A 22,294-nucleotide genomic window follows, 5' to 3' on the forward strand; every position below is an offset into this window, starting at 1 on the left:
GTATATGATATGAAGTAGATAGTGCTAGTAGGAGGAGAAAGGGGATAAGAAGGTGGTGAGGTGACATAGTCGGGAAGAGTTGGGTGAATGTTAGTAAGAGCAGTAAGGTGTAGGAGGTTTAAAGAGAGATAGGTGATTGACAGAAAGGGGACTAAGGCAGCTTTGAGAGGAGAAGATTAGGGGAAAGTATATGAAATGACATATGGTAGCAGGGGATTAAGGTATATGGGAGGGGAGGGGAAAGAGAATTGGGAGGGTGAGGGGATTAGTCAGAAATGAAGGGGGTGGAGACTAGAGAAGTATAAAGGAAATGAAGGGGTGGGTGAGAATGTTGGTAGGGTAGGGGAGCGGTGTGAGTCCAAGCATAGCATGGGGAAAAAGAACGGATTGACTCTGCAAGAAGAAGGTACAAGATGAAGGAAAACAATAATCAGTAACGTAAGTTGAGTGAGCAGATAACTCAGGGGTGCCCCATGCTGGCTGAAAAGGGACAGAAAAGCAGGAAGTACCTAATTAATGAAGAATAAGTATTGAGGGGGAGGGACTGAAGGCTATGACTCTATCGAGAGGGGTTAAATACCGTAACATAAAACAGATAAGTTAAGCAAAATGTATCAACAGTGAAACAGATGAAAGGGGTGGGGATGGGCTAAGAGGAAGAAGGTTTGCAGTTGTCGCCCCTAGGGTATGCACTCTAGCTGATTGTAATTTATTGTAATCAGTCTGTCTCTGCTATTGTTTTTGCATGCTGGCACAGGATGTGGCTGAAAAAGATTCTTGGACCACTCTAGTTGCCCAATTAACAAATTTCTGTAAATAAATATTTTATTTTATTTTGTTTTTGTTTATTGGGTTTGTCTGACTGGGTTAGTCAAAAAAAAAATTTCAGCAGAGGCCCTTGGTGAAATGCTCAAACTTATTACATTTTTAAACAGACATTTACTAATATGCACGAACATACATTATACATTAACAATTATACAGACATTTGCTAATTAGATTACATTCATATGAAGTAAAGAAAATTATTAGAGTACAAAACATTCTTATGCATTCAGTAGATGTTAAACTATGAGCAACTGAAGCGGTGTAGTAATGAGTTTGTCAAATCAATAATAGATCTTGTGATTAGTGATTAGAAATGCAAAGAAATGGAAGTGAACGAAGGAACTTGGTAGAGCAGAAAATGTCAGTATTGTAGTTGAGGTCATATGCACAGATTAGAAATTCATAGAAGTGGAAGTGAGGGAAGGAACTCGTTATGGCAGAAAATACTAGTGTTGTAGTTAAGAGGTGGGGTATGAAGTCAGTCAGAGTTTGTTTGTGTCTTTCGGCTTTTCCCAGTTAGGGGTCACCACAGCGAAACTCCGGTCCGCTAATGATTGGTAGTGGATTTTACATACGGGGTTACCAGCCCTGACGCACAACCTTCAATGAAGGCATGCCACATTCACGTATGCCTCCACACAGAAGACGCTCTAGCTGAAAATCGAACGGGTCAACGTCTTGCTATGAGGCGACAACGCTACCGCAGCACCACCGCCGCGGTTTTCAAGTCAGTCAAAGTAAATAGTAAAAGCAAAAATTAAAATAAGATACTTAAAAATAAATAAAGCAAAACACTGAAAGCTTTTTTACAGCAGAAACAAAACAAATACATCAACAGGAACATTCAGTAGAAATATATGAATATATAAACAAAACAGTACTATAAATAAATAAAAGAAGCTTACCCACCGCCAATATATGCCATAAACGTACAGTGTACAGTTTTCATAATGCAGATAGAGATATATAGAATGAGCTATACAGAGAGTTATGTAAATAACAATGACATATTGCACCAAAATAATGTTTTACCCATTTAGCGAGTTAGGTTATGGGTTTGTTAGGCAGGTTCAGAGACAGTTTTGGCTATCATAAGGTTTATATTAGAAATATAGAGGTAAGTTGGTGAACAATGTTGCAAAACTGTACATATGACAGGGAGATACTAGTAAAACTATTCAGGTATTGGTAAAGACTGCTCATGGGACATAGAATTCAAGGGAAGAGAAATGGTTTGACTGTATGGCAAGCTGAAATTTACAATGGCACTTACTCTGAAGATATGCAGGTGCAGATCCATTGATGTGATAAGTAAAGTTTAAGTTGTGTTTTAAATGAGTTTCATTCTGAAGGGATTTCTTCGGTGGAGGGATGTGATTCTAATATTTAGTTATACTCCCTTCATACGTCTGTCCACCCCATTCCTCCCAAACCATGCTCTTCCTTATAGAAAAACCTATCTTCTCACTAAATATACAAAGTCTCACTAACAATATCACTGACCTACACACATGAATAGCCCATACCTCCCCTCACATTCTATCCATATCTGAAACCTGGCTCAAACCACATATCACAATCAATGAAATTCTCCCACCTGGCTATAATATCTACCACTCTGACAGAGTCATTAAAAAAGGGGGTGGAGTAGCCATCCTCTACTTAGACAGCCTAAATCGCTCACCCATCACTATCCCTATCCCAGACTTCCACCCAGCAGAACTGGTCATTCTAAACTGCCACCTTAATCCACACGAGAAATTTGCTTTTGCCTCCGTTTATATTCCCCCTGGAAACAATATCACCACCCTTGAAAATATCCTATCCTGGTTCTCCCATAACATACACTATGAAATCCCCATCCTTGGTGATGTCAATATAGACTGGTCCAAATTTACAAATGACTCTCCGCAACTTGGTATAAACCTTCATGGATTCCACCAACTGATAAAATCCCCCACCCACTTCCATAAAACCTCATCCTCCAGCTCTACTATTGACTGGATTCTCACCAACTCCCCAAACCTCTACCATAGCCCAACTACATTATTAGACTCCCTAAGTGATCATCTTCCCACCTCTATTCTAAGACATTCCAACTAAACACCCAAATCCCACTTTTACTTACTGACTTCAATACCATGCAATTCAACTCCATACTATCTAATATTGACTGGTCCATCCTTCACCATCTCCCCATTGACGCAATGAGCAAATTCAATAGCATTGTCCTGGATACCCTCAACTCTCTTGCCCCATCCAGGAAAATTAGAATCAAATCAAATTATGCTCTCTGGCTTACCAAGGATACTAGATCTCTTATGGACAAAAGAGATAGTGTCTGGAAAGCCTGGGTTAAAAAAAAAAAGAACTATCCCTGCTACAGCATTATCATGAACTACGGAAATGGAAACTTGTCAAAAAACAAATAAATAAAGACAAACAAAACTGCTATAACTCTTCCCAACTCAATGGCAAATCCAACCCTCATAAGTTCTGGTCAACTCGAAACAACATTCTTTCTCCTGGTCACCCTTCCAACTCCTCTCCTTTCCCAAACAAATGTACACTAGAGACTGCTACCCTCCTCAATAAACACATCATTGATACAGTCCAAAACCTCACTCCCTCCAACTCTAACTCCATACATACTCACTCTCTCCCACACCCACTCAATAGTAACCCTTTCTCCTTTCAACCTGTTCCCACTTCTTACATTAAAACAATTCTTCTGAAGCTGAAACCCTGCTCTCCCTCCACAGACAATCTCCCTTCTATCTTCCTCAAACTAGCTGCTGAATCTATAGCCTATCCTGTATCCATTCTCATCAACAGGTCAGTTCAAGAAACCACTGTCCATCTCATTTGGAAATCCTTTTTCACAATCTGCCTCCATAAAGGAGGAAACTCAACCAACCCATCTAACTACAGACCCATTGCCATCCTATCCCCTCTTTCCAAGATACTCAAAAAATGCATTCATTCATAGCTTCTCAACTATCTCCTCCAGCATAACCTTCTCATTCCCACTCAGCATGGCTTCCACCCTAACCATAGTACAACTACAGCCCTCCTATCATTTACCCATGCTATCGCTGAGGCCAATGACAACAACCAACTCATATCCTGTCTCTTTCTTGACCTATCCATAGCTTTTGATATGGTGTCTCACCCTATACTGCTTACCAAACTGGCTAATCTCAACCTATCTGCAACCTCCCTAGCCTGGTTTTCTAGCTATTTCTCTTGTAGGCAGCAATCTATCAGATGGCTGTCATCTTTCTCTCACTTTATTCCAGTACCAACTGGTGTTCCAAAGGGTTCCATCTTGGGTCCCCTCCTGTTTAATATATTTACTAATGAACTATACACATCCTGCCAAAAATCCTCCCTCATCCAATATGCAGATGACTCAACTCTCATCTCCACCTCCAGCAATATCGCTGAACTTCTTACCCTAACCCAAAGTACCTTTCTATCTACTGAAAAATGCCTGTCCAATAATCTACTAATCCTTAACCCTAAAAATACAAACTCCAGGTCTTTCTCCCACGTTCCCTCTTTCATCACAAATCTACTTTAACTATTACATTCTCCAATAGCACTATCATAAAACCTGAACTTCACACAAAGCTCCTTGGTGTCATCATTGATGATGAACTTAAGTTTAACCTCCACTTACTTCAAAGTATCAAAAAACACTAATCAGAAACTAGGCTTACTATACCGCAATGAAAAATTCCTAAATTCCAATACCAGACTCTCCCTTGCTCATACACTTCTTCTCTCCTCCCTTCTATATGCTTTCCCAATTCTAACTAATATTCAGTCCACTACCTTGCTCAAACTTCAACAAACCTACCACAAAATAGCTCGATTCATTATGAACTCCCCTTACAACTCACACCACTGCCTAGCACTAAATGCCCTCCAATGGCTTGAACTCCCCCAACAACTCTTGCTATCACAATTTCAAATATTATACACTATTCTACACAAACCATCCTCATGCACAGTTGTATCCTTCCTCGTATCCCCCTACTCCCCACCTAGGCCCCAATGTACCTCTAACCAGCAACTTCTAAATATCTACCATCCAAAAAATGTGGGTAAACATCTGTATAATTATTCTGTTGCCCAAGCCTGGAACAAACTCCCTGTACCCATTCTCTCCATCACCCATCCTCTGCACATTAAAAAAGAACTTAAACTGCATTTTCTCAACACCAAGTCTTGCCCCTGCCATGACCCAACCTAAACTCCTTTTCTCTCCTATATCATATTCCCACCACTTGAAATTTTTGCAACGCTCTGCCTCTATTCTAAACTTGTACCTAACATGTATACTTAGCTAACTTCTTCTCTCCATTATGAAGTCTTCAATTTTGGAATGTATATTATTATCTCTTTAGACTTATTTCACTTTGCTTATTTTTTTCCATCTATGGTTTTATTTTTTGAACAGTAACTTGTGTACTATCCTGTAGCATGAATTACTATTTGTACTGTAAATGCTTTTTGTGTGTGAATTTCATAAGAAACTTCTTTTGTAATTTGGAGCTTTTCTCCTTGGGTCTCCACTGAAAATGGGCTTCTGGCCAGTTGGACTAACCCGGTTAACAAATGTCAATAAATAAATAAAAATAAATAGAGAGAGTTACCTGCAGTATTAGATTACTTGCTTATAGTGATTAGTGATTTTTTTCTAGAACATAAAATTGTATTGGGGATATAGTGTTGTATTAAGTTGATAAAAGCCAGGCAATTTTCTGGCTTACAGACAGGTCTGTGTATTATAGTTAACAGAGAAAGAGATAGGTCTAACCAGTTTAATTCTCTGAGACCTAGGCAGTGGTGAGTTCTATTGTTATAGTTTATAGCAAATTCATTCTATATTATTATATGGTTCAGGAGCCTAGGCATTGAGACATTTCCCTGTGGTACATTTGACTGGGGACACATGGCTGAAGTGACATTCAGCTGCAGAGAAATATGGCTGTTGCCAGAAGTACACACTGCCATTCCCACAGCTTTAATAAACAAGTGCATAGGGCCAGACATAGCAATACGTGTTTTGCTCAGTGTACAGTACATGCTTATGTAAATACATGTAGATGTGCTCTGTAACATGGAGGAAATACTGTGTGCTACTGCAGTCATATTTATGCTCCAGTTTGTATTTCAGGTAATGTTCCCTTGACACTGTCAAGGGGGTAATTGTCCACACTCACCAATTATAAAGGCACTGCCCCACTGTGCATACATTTTTTACTGCCACTGACATGCCCACTGGCTAGCCTGCATTTTTATTACACATTATGGAGTACCATCCATTGTGCTCATCTTTGCTATACTGTTTAGATAAGCAAACAGTTACTATATTAATAATCAATATTTGCTTCCAGAAAACTCATTATTAGATGTGCTACCTACTAAGTTTAGTGCTGTACTTAAAGAACTGATACATGTAGTTACGTATAATAAGATACTACATGCAGTTAATATATTTAATGTTGTGCGTTAGCAGTCTCACAAGGTACCAACTGACCCAGGGAGGATTGCTTGGCATGCCAGGTTTTCAGGATATTTGCAGTATCTATGGGAATCTGTAGCAGTGGATATTGGGCAAAGCAAGGATATGACTCTGGTTCCCTTAAGAGATTTACCCGAGGTAGCAGGTAATAGCAGGCAGTTGGAGACTGGTGCCTACTTAAGAAAAGTTCATAAACGATATGGCAGAAGTCAGTGTAGTATCACTTGTTCATGGTTCCAGAAGAGTATGGAATGCTACCTGTGAAGAAAGGTGTTCTGAGGCTGTATTTGGCTCGATGATGAGGAGTGTTTGAGTGGTATTCTTAGTCATTACACATAAGTACAGCAGGTTTATGTAATGTTGTAAAGAAGCTCTGCTTAAGTGTGATTCAGATACAGTAGACCACTTTGTGAAAAACTTATACAAATAAGGGAATAATGAGATATAAATGAGGAATATGAAAAATTTGTGACTATCCTGTGCAAATGAGATGCTCTAATTGCATTTATGTGATTTCTAGTCACATTTTGAAACACAAATGCACTGAGTACAGATGCGTTATTAAAAAAAAGTGAATTTACAGCAAGGTTATTTCTCTTTCTGCTTAACTGTCTTTTATGCATAAATGAAACACAATTTATTTTACCCTTTAGCCTGTCTAATGCCTAATAACTACTTCAAAATGGAAGTCCCTAATGTAACAGTTGCCCCTGAGGTCCCTGATGAAAAATCTACTGGGGCCTGCTTCTGCAGTTACCTTACATTTATATTACTAACTAACTACTGTATATAGTTATGCTTTATGCTACCTGACTCATGATTTGAAAATAAAAGAAATTTATTTGGTAAACCTGTAATTTTAATTTTGACCACTAGGTGTCACCTGAGCATTTATGGCCTGTTTGGATTGAAGTCTCTTAATTTTATGATTTGATTTTTATTTTACCTAGATTTATAGTCTTTAGAGCCTTTAAGTCTAAGTTCTGATGTTGTTGCTGTTGTGTCTTTCGGCTTATCCCGGTTTAGGGGTTGCCACAGCGGAACTCCGGTCCACTAATGTTTGGTAGTGGATTTTTACGTGCCGAGTTACCAGCCCTGATGCACAACCTTCAACGAAGACACGCCCATTCACGCATGCCTCCACACAGAAGACACTCTAGCTGAGAATCAAACGGGACAACGTCTTGCTGTGAGGCGACAACGCTACCGCAGCACAAGTCTAAGTTCTGATGTATGAGTGATATATTTAAAACCTGTACATTATTTAACCCCCTTTTGCTGGAGGAAGAGGTCCTGCAAAATCTATCTGTATATGGTACCATGCTTTCTATGAAACTGGCACTCTCTGCAACTGAGTTTTTTAATGTAGGGTTAGACTGCAGACATATTATATATTCCTCCTGAAATTCTTTACATATTTTTTTTAGCTGAGGATTTTAAACTTTTACTTTATGATAGTCCAAATTTTCTGAAAACCTACATAACCTAGTAGCTGATGGTTGTACATTATCAGCTGCTTAGCCAATAATTTTGGTACGTAGGGAAAAAGTGCCCCTTGTTTTGTCTGTACACATACAACCTTACTCCCGGGACTGGAATGGCAACTTTGCATTGTGCCCTTTTATCAGCATCCCCCTGCATGTCTTGGATCTTTGCCAGATTTGCCTCAACTGTTGAGCCCACTTGACTCACCTCAGTTATGCCTTTTACCTTAATTTCTTTTTACTGCATTGGATACAGAGGTTTTTCCTGCCGCATGCTGTATAGCCTATCAAGCATAATTACCATATTCTGTTTTAACTTGTGTCTATATTTTTTTATTTAAATTTGCTATATAATGCTACTTACCTTTTTTAACTTTTATGAACTATAATAGTTTACTAAAACCTATACGTTCTATATTTCAAGTCTATACCTTTGCATTGTTTGTGTCCTTAATTTCTGACTAATGTGCCTTGAGTGCATTGAATAACTATTACTACCTATTCTTTAGATAACTTATCTTAATAGTTTACCAAACCTATAATATCTGTATTTCAGGTCTATACCTTTGCATTTTATGTAATGCGCAATAAGTATTTAAAGTGTACTGTAATTTGTAAATTAATTAACAAATTAAGCCTGCCATGTTATACCTTGAGTATACAGAATAACTGTGTGTGTGTGTGTGTGTGTGTGTGTGTGTGTGTGTGTGTGTGTGTGTGTGTGTGTGTGTGTGTGTGTACATATACATTGTATATATAGATGCAAGAGTATTTATGTATTTATTTGACATTTGTTAACCAGGATGGTCCAACTGGGCATAACCTTTTTTTCAGTGGAGGCCTGGGGAGAACATCTCTACATAACAACAGTAAGAATAAAATGTGATACAGTACAAGACAAATATTTACATGGAATTTGACAATATCAGCAGTAATAGTATATTATAACTGTAAGTAGAAAGTAAGGAGACAGAGAAGATAACAAAAGGAAGGTAGTAGGAAGAAAGAAGAGCTAGAGTGGGAAGGGGTTCAAGTCAGATGATTACAGAGACAAGACCAGGTACTATTTAGATGTAGTTTTAGTATTTTCTTAAATTCATGAACATTGGAGATATTTCTCAAGGGCAATGGAAGTTTGTTCCAATGGGAGGCAAGAGAAGAGCTGAAGAGATAATCTCCAATAGATTTATTAGGTTTATAAATTTGAAGTAAGTGTTGATCAGAGCTTCTGAGAGATCAAGGGGGTGTAAAGAGAGATAAGTGCTGAGAGACTAGGGCAGTTGTGGGGTTTATTTAGAATGGAATGAATAACTTGAAGTTGAGATAATAAGAGCTGGTTAGGAAACTAACCAGTTACGTGTCCTCAGAGCTAGGCAATTATGACATTTGAAAGACAGCTTGACAGCCAGTCTTGCTACGTTATTATAGGTCGATTCTAATTTGTAAAGAAGAGAAGGCTGTAGATTAGTTAGGATTTGTGAGCCATAAAATAGGTTAGGAAGGAGGTAGGCATGTGTGAGTGAGATTCTAGTGTCAGGGGTACGCAACCTTTCATTTCCATACAATAAACTAAGCTTTGGGTTTCAGGGGAAATGAAATTATTATGTAATGAGGAGATGGTAAATGATGATTTCAGGTGGTAGAGGGATTTTGGGAGGAGGAGGAGGAGTTTAGTCTTTTTAGGGTTAAGAATGAGTTGCTTGTTAGATAGCCAGGATTCAGTAAGGTTAAATGATTTTGTGTAATATTTAGTATATCTGTAGGGTTATCAGCAAAAGAGATAATAGTGGAGTCCTCAGCATACTGAATGAGGGAGGACTGGGGACAAGATTGGTAAAGTTGGTTAGTAAAGATGTTAAATAGAAGAGGACCTAAAACTGGGCCTTGGGGAACACCCATATTAAAAGGGAGAGAAAGTAGAGAGCCATTTCACAGATTGCATCCTGTCAGAAAGGTAGCTGTTGAACCAAGAGATAGTAGAATTGGATAAGTTGAGTTGGGCTAACTTGGAGAGAAGGATGGAGTGGGAGACAGTGTTGAAGGCTTTAAAAAGGTCTAAGAAGAGGCACGACACAAGTTTATTGTTATTTCTAGCAAGACAGATAAAGTTGATAAAAGAGATGAGAACAGTAGTTATATTGTGGTAAGGATGAAAGTCATGTTGGGTAGAGGTAATCAGGTTTTCTTGAATAAGACAGGTTAAGATTCATTTGTGAGCACAATGTTCAAGAGTTTTGGAAAGAGAAGAGAGAATACCTATAGGCAAATAATTAGAAAGTTCTGTAGAATTCCCACCCTTGCTGATGGGTATTATGTGGGATTTTTTTCCAAATAGTGGGCACAGTTCATTTTCTAATGCAACGATTAATAAGGATGGAGACAGGATATGCTATAGAATTAGTGGCAATCTTAAGGAAGTAAGGTGGAAATTTATCAACAGAAGGTGAACATGGTTTTAGTTTAAGAAACAGGTTTTTAATATAGTTAGTAGGAATTGTGTTTAATGAGAAGGAGAAGCTGTCTGGTCAAGAGGTGGTAATAGGTAAAGGATTGGGGGGGTTGGAAGTCTGTGTGAGTTTACTGAAGGTATCAATGAAGTATAAGTTAAAGAGAGATGCAGTTTCAAGTGGTGAGTTATTAAGACGTGGGATGGGAGTTGAAGGAGTGCAATGATGGAGAATATGATTAATAGTGTTCTAAAACTTATTAGGGTTTCTAGATGAAGAAGTTTGGTGTGTGAGATAGAAGTTCTTCTTATCAGTAATAATGTGCTTTTTAGTCAGATTCCGAAGTTCCCTATATAATTGAAAGTTAATGGAATATTTTGTTTTGATCCAGGGTTTCCATGCATTGTCTCCTTTGTGAATAAGAGACAGTGTAAAGTTAGAAAGCCAAGGAAAACACTGCGATTTGACTCTGGCAGATCTGGGAGGGGCAAGAGAGTCAAGAGTATTAAGGAAGATAGAGTTAAACTAAAATACAGCATCATCCAAAGGTAGGAAAGAGAGAAAGGTCCAATCAATAGCTTGGAAAAAAGTTTTTAAAAGTCCGAGGGTCAAAATTAGTTAGCTTACAGCATTCTTTGAATTTATGAGGTTGACACTGATGGGAGGAAAATGTTTGGATAGATACAAGACTATGATCACTTTGGAAATCTGGAGGGATTCAGGGTAGTGCTAGAGGTGAGGATTAGACGCTAGAATCCAATCAATGATGGAGCTAGTGTTGGTAGGCTTATGATGAAAAGTTGGAGTAGAGATAAGTTGAGTGTAACCATATAGGTTTAGACTAGAAGCAGGAGAATTAGAGCAGATGGTAAACTAATTATTATCAACATCAACAAGTATTATGGTCTTGTTGTGTATATTATCAGACATCCAATGAAGAATCTCTTCTAATAAGGGAATATTATTTCCAGGGGGAATATAGATGGTGACTATTGTTAAGTGTTTGTGTTTATTAAGTTTGTAATCAGCAATGATGACTTCAGCTGGGTGAAAAGAGGAATGCAGTATGGAAGAGGGTGTTAGGGGTCAGGAAATCAGAGTATACAATGGCAACACCTCCGGCTTTTTTATATGTTCTGTCATAACGTATAATGTTATAACCAAAAGGGAGAAATTCATTGTCATTGTTATAAGGTTTTAGCCAAGTTTCAGACAGAGTAACGATGTTTGGAGAATATTGGTCTATCCAAGAGTGAAAGTCAGATGTCTTATTGAGGATACTGTGAATTTAATGGAGTAAAGCATTAGAACTTTGGCGTGAGGGTTATGTCAGTGCAAGGTAGTTGGATAGTCAGAGGAAAGAGTGGATGGCTTATAACTGGGACCAGGTTAGGACGATTGTCCCCTGAGGTAGAGTGTTGAGATGGTGAAAAAGGAGAGTAATAAAGGGAGAGAAGCAGAAGTTTTTGTGCTTGATTCTACCAAGTGGGGGAGAGCTTATGAGAGGAAGTTTGATTTTAGGGAGAGTAAATTCAGTACAAGAAAAAAGAGAGGAAAATATGAGAGAGGAGTAATGGGTAAAAGAAAATGTAGTATAGTAAGAAGTGGGAAAACAAGGTTGCAGATATAGGTGATTGTGATAAGAGGTGAAGGTGTAAAGGTGTATAAGAATAAAGGATGTAAGGAGAGGGAGAAGAGGAGATAATAAGGGAGAGAAAGAGAGAATCATAGTGTAATGAAATGGGAGGGTAAATCAAGAGAGACTAGGGAGTGTGTGGAGGGGTAAGATTGTATAATAGGTAAGAATATAGAGGGGAATAAAGCAGAGGGTGGAGAAAGGATTAATATTAATAGCTGTAGGTGGGGCTTAGGAAATAGAACTAGATAGGGTGATGTGCAAAGGAAGTGAGGGGGATGAGGGTGAAGTCAGAAAGGTCAGATATAAAGGAAATTGATTAGGGGTGGATGGGAATGGGGGTAGGGTAGGGGACCAAAGTGAGCCCAAATGCAGCAAGGGCAAACAGAGTGGGTAGAACAAAAAAGAAAAGACAGAAAGCTTCATAAACAATCAGCAAAGGTAGCAGTTTACAATGTCAAAATATGAATAGAAGAATGGAGTTGTGCTCTGCATAGCTTTAGGGATAAGAGGTAGGCATAATGACTGAGACAGCTTATGCTACAAGGATAGTGGCATATCATTGTATTGAGAGAGGTATGAAGACATGAGAAGAGGTGAGTGAGAATAGTTGCAAGAAAGGATACCATGGAGAGAAGACAGAGAAAAGATGAGAGTCATGCAGAGGGAAGAGGAGGAGAAAGGAGAAGTGTGAGAGAGAAGTAAAGAGAAGAGAGAAGTGGGATGAATGAGAGGCAATAAATAAGGGGATGACAACATGAGATAAGGAAGGATGAGATAAGGATAAAGGGATGTGTGAGGGTTCATGTAATGTGACCTGAGTGAGTCAGTGCAGCTGCACTTTGCTTGGGTGAAGAGATGTTCCTTGTGCTGTTGTCTGAAGTCGAGTTCTTTTGAATGCCTCGAACTGAGAGGGGAATGGAGTCCCATAGTTTAGGTGCTAGGATGGAGAATACATGGTCAGTACAATAAACTTTACCCTTTGGAGTTAACAGAGTGGGTTGAGATTGTCAGATACCCCTGAGGATATATGTGGGGGTTTTGGTGAAAGGTTTGTGAGTGAGAGCGGATGATGTCTCAGGAGAAAGGGCTTTGTAAATTAGTGATAACTAGTAGGGGGGTGTTCATTTTTGGGGGGAGTTAGTAATGAACTGGCATATTTTAGTTGATATGGTTTGTAAGCTGGTGACATTTTATTTGAGGCTACAGCTATAATGGGCAGTCCATATTCAAATCAAAATAAAAGTATTCCTTTGCCTATGGCAGGTTTGGCTGGCTTGGACAGAATAGATGATAGCTTGTTTGCCCAGAACAATAGTGTGTTGATCTTTGTGTGATAATTTTGAATGTATAGTTGAAATATGCCAAATGCCAAGGTATTTTGAAGGATGTCACAGTTTCTATAGTGTTAACATCTTTAACTGTTTAAAGATGTTTTAGAAGTTTGCTATTTTTTTGGTTGGCTCCAAGTAACATTGCTTTTGTTTTTTAACTACTGTGTATACATTTCTGGCCTATAAGCCACTTGTTGAGAGTTTTGAGGTAATCTTGGAGCTGAGTTTATACAACAGAGTGAAATTTATTTGACCTGTAGATGACCATGTCATATGCATAAAGAATGAGAGGTATTAGAGATATGGAAAATAGCAGAGGGGATAAACTGAAACCTTGGGGAACTCCTTTCACAACAGGAGATGTTTCAGAGGTAGTGGTGTCTACCTACACCTTCTACAAACCAAGGTTTTGTATCATCACTAATGCCTATTTCACTTAATTTGTCAATTAGTAAGTTATGGTCAATTAAATCAAAAGCTTTTGTGAGGTTAGTAAAGACATTTCCTGCCAGGTTTCTTTTGTCCATATTGGGTAGGATGTCATCTGTGAAGGAGTAGAGAGCAGTTTGTGTTTGAGTGCTGCGTCCAGACTATAATTCATGTTGCTTCCTGGATAAAAGATGTTATTGATGTAAATATGCAATAATTTGGTTGTAGATGTTTTTTTCTAGTATTTTACCTAAAGTAGGAAGCATTGTGATAGGACAGTACTGCAACACAGTAGTTGTCTCAAGTAGTTTTGGAATAGAAGTGACTATTGCTGTTTTCCATATCTTATTAGTCATGCAGATGTATATGTGAGAGAGAGGGTGGGAGAGAAAGTCCTTACAGAGATGAATTAATCAAGGGACTGGGTTATCTGAGTATGGGGGAGTATCTATTTGTATTTGGTCCAGTTGTGTTTCAGTCTCTTTGGTTCTACTCTTTTTGAACTGGAATAATGGAATGTAAGGGAGGAGACAGTGGCTGTGGGGGTGTTAGATTTTTGTTGTTGATGTGAGTCAGTGCATGAGAGTTTGGTTAGTTTCTCTCCAAAATCTTTTAGGTTTGGCATTTGCTTTGGTGGTGGTTGTTTTTGTGTTTGTGGGTGGATTGTTTGGCTAGGTTGCACAGTGAGGTATATTGGAGGGGTTGTATTTCTAATTGTGCCACAATTCAACACGTAATTTGTAGAGGTGTTTGAGTTTGTTACATACTCAGTCATGTTTATGAGGTCAAAGTAGCCTTTGTACTACTGGAAAGAATTTGTTTTGCAAGTGCAGTAGGGTATTGGCAAAATTGTTAGCTGCTTCACTGGTGTCTTTTTTGGCAAGTAAGCGAGACCAATCAAGGGTGGCAAGGTGTTCTTTTAGATTAATGATATTCTGCATGGTTTGGGGTCTGAAGGTGATAAGTTTAGGTTTATATTTTAATATTAGTTTATGTACTGATTAATTTATGGGACAGTGATCACTGAAGGAGGGTGCATGCAGTGTGAGGTTAGATAACATTATAGGATTACTAGCTATTACAAGACCTAGTAAGGTGTGCCTCTTGGACTGCAGGTTTGGTCCAGTGGCTTCAGAGCTGCTTTGGGTAAGACTTAAGCTGGTCAAAAAGTCTGACATATCAGTGGACTGTGGTCCTATGTAATTAAGGTTGAAGTCTCCAAGAATGATTAGGATAGAGTTTTGGGTAGCTTTGGCATATATTTGTAGAATGAGGGTATTGAATTTTGATAGCATGGCTGGTGGAGGTAGGTATGCACTAGTTATAACAAGGGGGGTTGGGCTGTTTGTTGGAAATTTTAACAGGAATCATTTAGGATCCATTTCTGAATTGCTGTTAGCTTGTGCAAGGACTGTGGGGTTAAAGTTGTCTTTGAAGAGAATTAATGCTCCTCTTCCAGGTTTTTCCCTGGTCTCTAATCTTGTAGATATGAATAGTTTGGTATGAGGTATTTAAATTATTCATGAATATATTGTTGGATTTGTTAATGGCTTTGACTATGGGTAAGGTTTTTCATTAAGACCAGTTAAAGGACATTAGTAAATTACTGAGTGTCAGGATGAAAGTTAGGTACATTTCAGGTAGTTATAAATTAATGTTTTTAGCTAGTGGGTGATTTCTCTATTAGTGACTATATGGTGATGTTCACTTAGAAAATCAGGAAATACCCCTGAATTAGTATACTTGCTGGGGTCAGAGACAAGTTCATAGGTTCATAGGTTCATAGGTTCATAGGTTCATACTAGGCTATCTGCCCAAGGGCATTTATAAGCCTAGCCCATAGTTATTTGGCTTTCGCCACCCCTTTAGTTTGAATAAAACTATGCCTATTATTTTGCTGTGCCTCTGTCAAGCAGTGACACTGAAGTAATCCCTGGGGTATATCTGCGATCCCCCATCCATTGGTCAAGATTCCTCTTGAACAAGGCCAGCGAGGTGCTCTGCCTCACATGTACCGGGATTTTGTTCCACAGCATAGGGAGTCTCTGGGTGGTGAATCTGTCCCTCCAGCACGTTCTATTAATAACCGTGTCAAGGTTTAAGTCTCCCGCCCTTGTGGTTCTGAGGGATCTAGATTTTTGAGGTGAAGCATATTCATCAAATCAGGGTTTGACATGGCCTTATATGTCAGGCACAGGTCACCTCTGAGCAAGCGGTATGAGACTGAATAGAGCTGGAGTTCTTTCAGTCGGGCAGCATAAGACATATTTTTGAGACCCTTTATCCTTTTGGTGAGGAACTTTTGGGGCCTTTCCTGCTGCTGCAGGTGTCGGGTCAGATACATTCCGAATGGGGCATTGTACTCAATCATAGGTCTAATGAGTGATGAGTACAGGGGGACGATGACCTCCCTTGATCTAGATGTGAATCCCTTCATGATCAGGTGGGCAATGTAGAAGGTTTTCCTAACTACTTTAGCAACATGAGTGTCAAACGAAGGCTACTGTCAACCTGGGTCCCCAGATCCCTGATGACTTCTTCTGTGCTCAGTGGATTGCCACCTATATGGTAGCTAGGGGTAACCTTGTTTTTCCCGAAGGGTATGACTATGCATTTCTTGGCATTTAACTTTAGGCCATGGCTCTGGCACCAGTTATCCATTTCTGTGAGGCCCTTCTGAAGGATATCTGTGTCAGATGTGTTTTCGACTATGGCCCAGTTTGCAGTCATCTGCAAACTTTGTCAGCCATAACCCTCCTGTGTTTGCTTGTACTTCAGAAAAGTAGATGCCGAACAAGAGTGGACCCAGGACTGATCCCTGTGGGACACCACTTGTGACAGGCTTTGAGTCTGACATGGCTCCAGCAACTCTGACCCTGTGGGTTCTGTCACTTAGCCAGTTTGCAACCCATCTTGTGATGTATGGGTTTACATTCAAGCTGATGAGTTTTTTGATGATACCTGAGTGGGGTATTGTGTCAAAGGCCTTTGCCAGGTCAAGGTAGGCTGTATGGACTGCCTTTCCCTCATCAATGGCCTTGGTGACTGTCTCGAAAAAGTCAACCAAGTTTAAAAGGCATGATCTGCCTTTGACAAAGCCAAACTGGGTTGGATCCAAAGTCTGCAAGTTCCCTATGTCTTTATTTATGAGTTCCATTATGATCCTCTCCATGGCTTTGCAGATAAGGCTTGTCAAGCTAATGGGACGGTAATTTCCAGGGTCGGTGGAGGCACCGCCCTTGTGAAGTGGGACCACAGTCGCCGTCGCCACTCCTTGGAGTGCATTATCCTGAGGTGAGGCTAAGATTAAACAGCTGTCCTAACTGCGGGTTTAATTCCTCATTGAGTTCGTGGAGCACACAGCTGGGGACACCATCCGGTCCCATGGATGCTGTGTTTTTTGCTTTGGAGAGAGCAGTTCTCACCTGGGTGTTGGAGATGTTTGGGGGGTACAATCCTCTGGTATAGATATCTCTCCTTTTGGGGGGGGAGAAGTTTGCACTGAACCTGTCAGCCAGTATGTTGGCAATGTGTGTAGGTTCAGTAATCTTCACATAATTTTGAACTAATTCTGAGCATATCTGGGAGTTTCCTCCTAGGTTTCTAACATAGCTAAAGAAGGCCTTATGATTGTCTTTTGAGTCCTTGGCTATTTTTCTCTCAAAATTTGCCTTGGATGATTTTATGAGAGCTCTTAGTTTTTTACTTATAATGATCAAAGGTGTCTTAACTTTCAAGGATTTTGCTCTATCTTGTAGTAGCTTCCTCCTTTTGTTGTAGAGCTTGTTTATGGCTGGGGTCCACCAGACTGGACGCTTGCCTTTGGTACAAAGAGTCTTAGTTTTGTTTGGGATTGCCTGATCCATGCAGTCCTGTAGGTGCTGGTAGAAGGCATTTGTAAGTGATTCAGCAGTTTGAGTAATGTTTACCACTGGCTCAGGGGCCTTAAAGGAGACCACATTAGTTTTTAGAAGTGTGAAGTCGGCTTTTGAGAAGTTTTTCACTGTGGTCTTTTTATTTCAGGTGGGGCGGGATGAGGACCTCCAGCGAGATTAGTTTGTGATCTGATCTCACCAGTGAGGGGTATACTTCGGTGTTGAACATTTTGATCCCATGTTCATGATGATGAGATCAAGTATGTTTTCTCCTCTTGTGGGGATGGTGACTAGTTGTTCCATGGCATTTGAGTTTATGAACTCCAGGAACCTTTGGGCTAGAGTGTTTGGGCTTGAGTAGTGTTCCCAGTCTATATTAGGGTAGTTGAAGTCACCTAGTATGATGGTGTTTGGAGATACATTTATCCCTCCATTGTTTTCAGGAAGGCCATGTGAGGTTCCTGAGTTTGAGAGGGTGGCCTGTAACATGCTACAAATTGCAGAGCAGTCTTGCCTATGGTTAATTGCACCTGGATGGTCTCCGATGCATCGTGCGTTGCCACCAACCTTGAGGTGTGGGTGTCCTTTATGAATATGGACACCCCCTCCTTTCTTGGTGTTGTCCGGATTTTGGGGCGAACGCATGATATGAGGTGAAACCTGCTAGTGCTGGGGTGCTCTCAGGAGCCTTGAACCAGGTTTCTGTCACAGCACAGACATCGATGTTCTCCATACTGAGAAGGGCCTCGAGTGCGTGCATCTTGAGATTGAGACTTCTGGCATTGAGCAGCATTACCCTTAGTTTTTACTTTTTGTGTTCTAGGGTGGTAGGTTTAGAATTTGAGCCTTGCCTAAAAAGGCACTATGGGGGTGGCAAGAGCCTTTGCCAATATCCGGAAGCCTAGGGTGACAGGTGCAAGCCGTCCCTTGCAAAGCAGCGTGGCTTGTCCAGCATGTCATCCCAGGCAGACAGACATTGGATCCCCTTTGAATGACACCAGAATTTAAGCCAATTATTAAAGCTGATCATCTTATCACTGTATTGTGGCATCATTCTAGGTGAAGGTAGGATACTGCTCAAGGTCAGGGTCATACCTGCCTGGGCTACATAATCAGAGAGCTCCTCAATGTCTCTTTTCATGTAGTCCAAGGAGGTACGTCTCAGGTCGTTGACACCAGCGTGGACAATGACTGAGTCATACTTGTACCTGCTGTTGAGAGACCTGAGTGCTTGTGTTATGTGGCGGATTCTAGCGCCCGACAGGCAGCTTACTGTGACCTTCTCCTTACTCAGTCTGGTGAGCGGACGTCAGTGTGTCTGACTATGGAGTCACCTATGACAAGTATGTTTGGTGTTGTATTTGGCCTTAAGGGCAGTGACTGCTTTGCACACTGATTTTGTTGTTTATGTGTTGTTTGTGTGGTGTATTGAGTTTGCAGTTGCTTGGGTGTCTGCTTTGGAGGCCTCTTCTGTTTAGGTAAATTTTTACTCAGAGCCTCCGAGTATGTCTTAGTGTGTTTATGTGTTTGATTCAGTGGTGTGGTTGAGTTATGTGAGACTGGTATTGTGGTGTGTGTAGTTGCCTTCTCCTCCTGCCTGGTCTTGCCAGTCCTGAGTTGAGAGAGTTCAGCCTCCAGTCTGGCTAAATAGCTGCATCTCTCACAAGTGTTAGTGTTACGTGGGAGGAGGAGAGGGTTGTCCGTGTACATGAGACAATTGTAACATTGTCTCAGAATTCCCAGATTCACCAACTGGGCAGGAGAGGACGCCAGCATCTGACCCTTCGACATGCTAGAAAGAATTATGAGTTGGTATGAGACAGAAAAGTAGTGGGCTTAGCAGGGAAGTGGGCACTCCTGGGGGTTTTGCTAGTGAGAGATTTGTATAATATAGGAGTGCTTGACCTGCAAAGAGAATGCTTATAAGACAAGGGATATGCTTATAAGACAAGTGCTGAGCTTTTTGAGAAGAAAAAGCTATTTGGAACAAGTGCTGCACTTTTTAGTGTAGGTGTAAACTGTTTAGATTCCTAACAGAGCAGTTCTAAGGGAAAAATTGAAGAACAGACTTTCTGGAGCCAGAAAGAGTTTAACCTTGTTTAACCGGCGCTGCCCGATGCTGCTCTACTGGCAACTCCACGCTAAATCGCGCTAAAGCACGTTAAAGCGTGCTTGATAGCAGGGGCTGGAAAGAAGCAGGAATAGACCCAAAAGGGAAAATAAAACTACAGTTTCAAGTCAGTAACCACCTCTACGGGGGCAGGGAAGCTGCTCAATGTTAGTCACTGCCACTGATCAACAAAGAGACCCTCCTCCAGCCCAAGCAAAAATGGCCTCACAGAAACTTTCAAACAGTTCAGGAACAGCAAGCCTGTAACTGAACTTTTTTAACTCTCAGAAAAGTGGGAAAAAGCAAGATTTTTTTTTACAGAGATAGCAGAGGTTCACAAGTAATATCAAGTTACAACAGTGCAGTAAATGACCCCACACAAGAGTGCTAGGTCAAGGACAGAAAATATGCAAGTTTTAAGAAAAAAACAATTTAAAATTAAGTGCAAACAGGAATTTCAGCAAACAGCTTTTGGTTGTGCTCTAAATACAGCTACTAATACAGAAATCAAGTTTAACAAGCCAGAAAATGCTCAAGCTAGGCAGCTATGCAGAAAAACTTAGCAAATAAACAGAGAAAAAATACTTAAAATCTCAAAAGTGGCTCCCTTCTTCTCTCAGCGTTTTTTCCTCTTGGAGGGTACTTCACCAACAGCCAACAAGCCTGAAAAGATGCCCAAACCACGAGGCAACTGGGTTTTAAGAGAGGAAGATGAAGGAGTTATGGAAATGACCCCTAGTGGCCAATAAAACTACAGTTTCAAGTCAGTAACCACCTCTACGTGGGGCAGGGAAGCTGCTCAATGTTTCTGTAATGACAGTAGTATCCAGCCAAGGATATAATTTTTATGATTATATTTATTAAGCTGAGTAGTAGAAGAGATCTTTGAACCCATACAAGTTAAAATCAGTAGTTGGGGTGTTAAATGTCACAGATAACCAGCTAATGTTAACGTCTCCTAAGATTATGGTTTCAGTAGTAATATTTGTAGTTATCCAGCAAAGAATTTCTTCTGATAAGCTAATATCATTACCTGGTAGAGGACAACTATACATAGCTTCTGATGTTTATTAACACTGAGAAGAGAGATAAGAAGATATGAATTTTGGAAGGTTGGTATGTTAGTTTTGAGGTTTGAGAAAGTTAGACAGTTATTATATACAATTGCAATGCCTCTCCCTTTTTTGTGTATTCTGTCACCTTGCATCATATAGTAGCCAGGGGATAGAATTTCAGAATCTTTTATATGTAGTTTTAGCATGTTTCTGTAATGACAGTAGTATCTGGTGAGTACTGAAGAAACCATGCTTGCAGGTCTTTAACTTGATTTAGAATATTATGGGTATTAACGGAAGTAAGGAAAAGTTTTGTGGGTGTTGTACAGGAGTTAGGGGCAAAGGATAGTGGAATGGATGAGGCTGAGAGGGCCAGGGATGGGATGGATGTCACCACAAAGAGTGATTTTAAAGGATTAGTTTTTTTTTTTAATAAAGTTTATGAATTTACTGGTTAGATGTCTTGTACTTGAGAAGGTAAATAAGTTGGGTATTAAAGACATTTGAGGAATTAAGTATGAAGGAGAGTTTAGTCTGAGTATAGATAGGATGGCTGGTAGTGTGTGAGTGTTAATAAAGTATGTGAGTACCATGGTAGGTAGTAAGGTGACATAAAATGTAAAGTAGAGAGGTGTGAAGCTGCACAAGTATAACATGGTGGATAAAGAAGACTATGGAGTAGTTAACAGGAGGTAGTAGATGAATGAAAAGGAAAAGATGTTAAAGGAGAAAAGGTGGAAGGTAAGGGGGAAAAGATGTGAGTAGAACTGGTTTTCTGGAGACTCCAGCCAGGGTGGCCTCTTATTATGAGAATGGCGACAGGGAAGTTTTAATAGAGTATAGTCAGTTAGAGAAAGAATAAACTATAATGTAGCAGGCTGAAATTGTGAAATAGTGGAGTATTAGGAAGAGAATAATTAAGTGGGTGATGTGTATAATAAAATGTTAATGGGTATTATTATATTTTGGGTCGTTATTCTGAAAGGAAGGGCAATATTGAAGAACAACTTCCTGAGGATGAAGACAAGAATATTGTAAATGGGGAGAAGGAGAATTAAAAGTGTAGACTGTAATGTTAAACAACAGGGAAGAGTAAAGTAAATGAAAGCAGGAGAGAAGCATAAGTGTTGTGGTAAGGTGACATAAGACTGTAAAGCATTTGGGTGAATACTATCGCATAATAAGGAAGTAGCAGGTTTTAGTTAGGTAGTAGAAAGAGGAGGGAATAGGAATGTGGAAGGGGAGGGGATATGTGTAAATTTAGAAAGGAGTGGGTGGGTGGGAATTGGGGATAGGGTTGTAGAGCGAATTGAGACCAAACATAATCAGGGTGAATGGAGCAGCTTGGAACCCCTCACAGATGGAGGTATTAGCCAAAGTGAAATAATCAGTGACAATGGAGAAGAGGTAAGATTTAAAGAGCAGTGTGGGTGCATTTGCTAATACAATGTGAGTATCTTAACAACACAGAGGAGCAGAGAAACCATACAAAGTTACTCATGGGGTCAGAAAGTCATGCATTTAAGCCAGAACAAGCTGCTCACAAGAAAGAAAGCCATATAT

The sequence above is a fragment of the Protopterus annectens genome, chromosome 4.part1 (assembly GCF_019279795.1).
Source record: "Protopterus annectens isolate FY-2018-M chromosome 4.part1, PAN1.0, whole genome shotgun sequence".
NCBI classification, from domain to species: Eukaryota; Metazoa; Chordata; order Ceratodontiformes; family Protopteridae; genus Protopterus; species Protopterus annectens.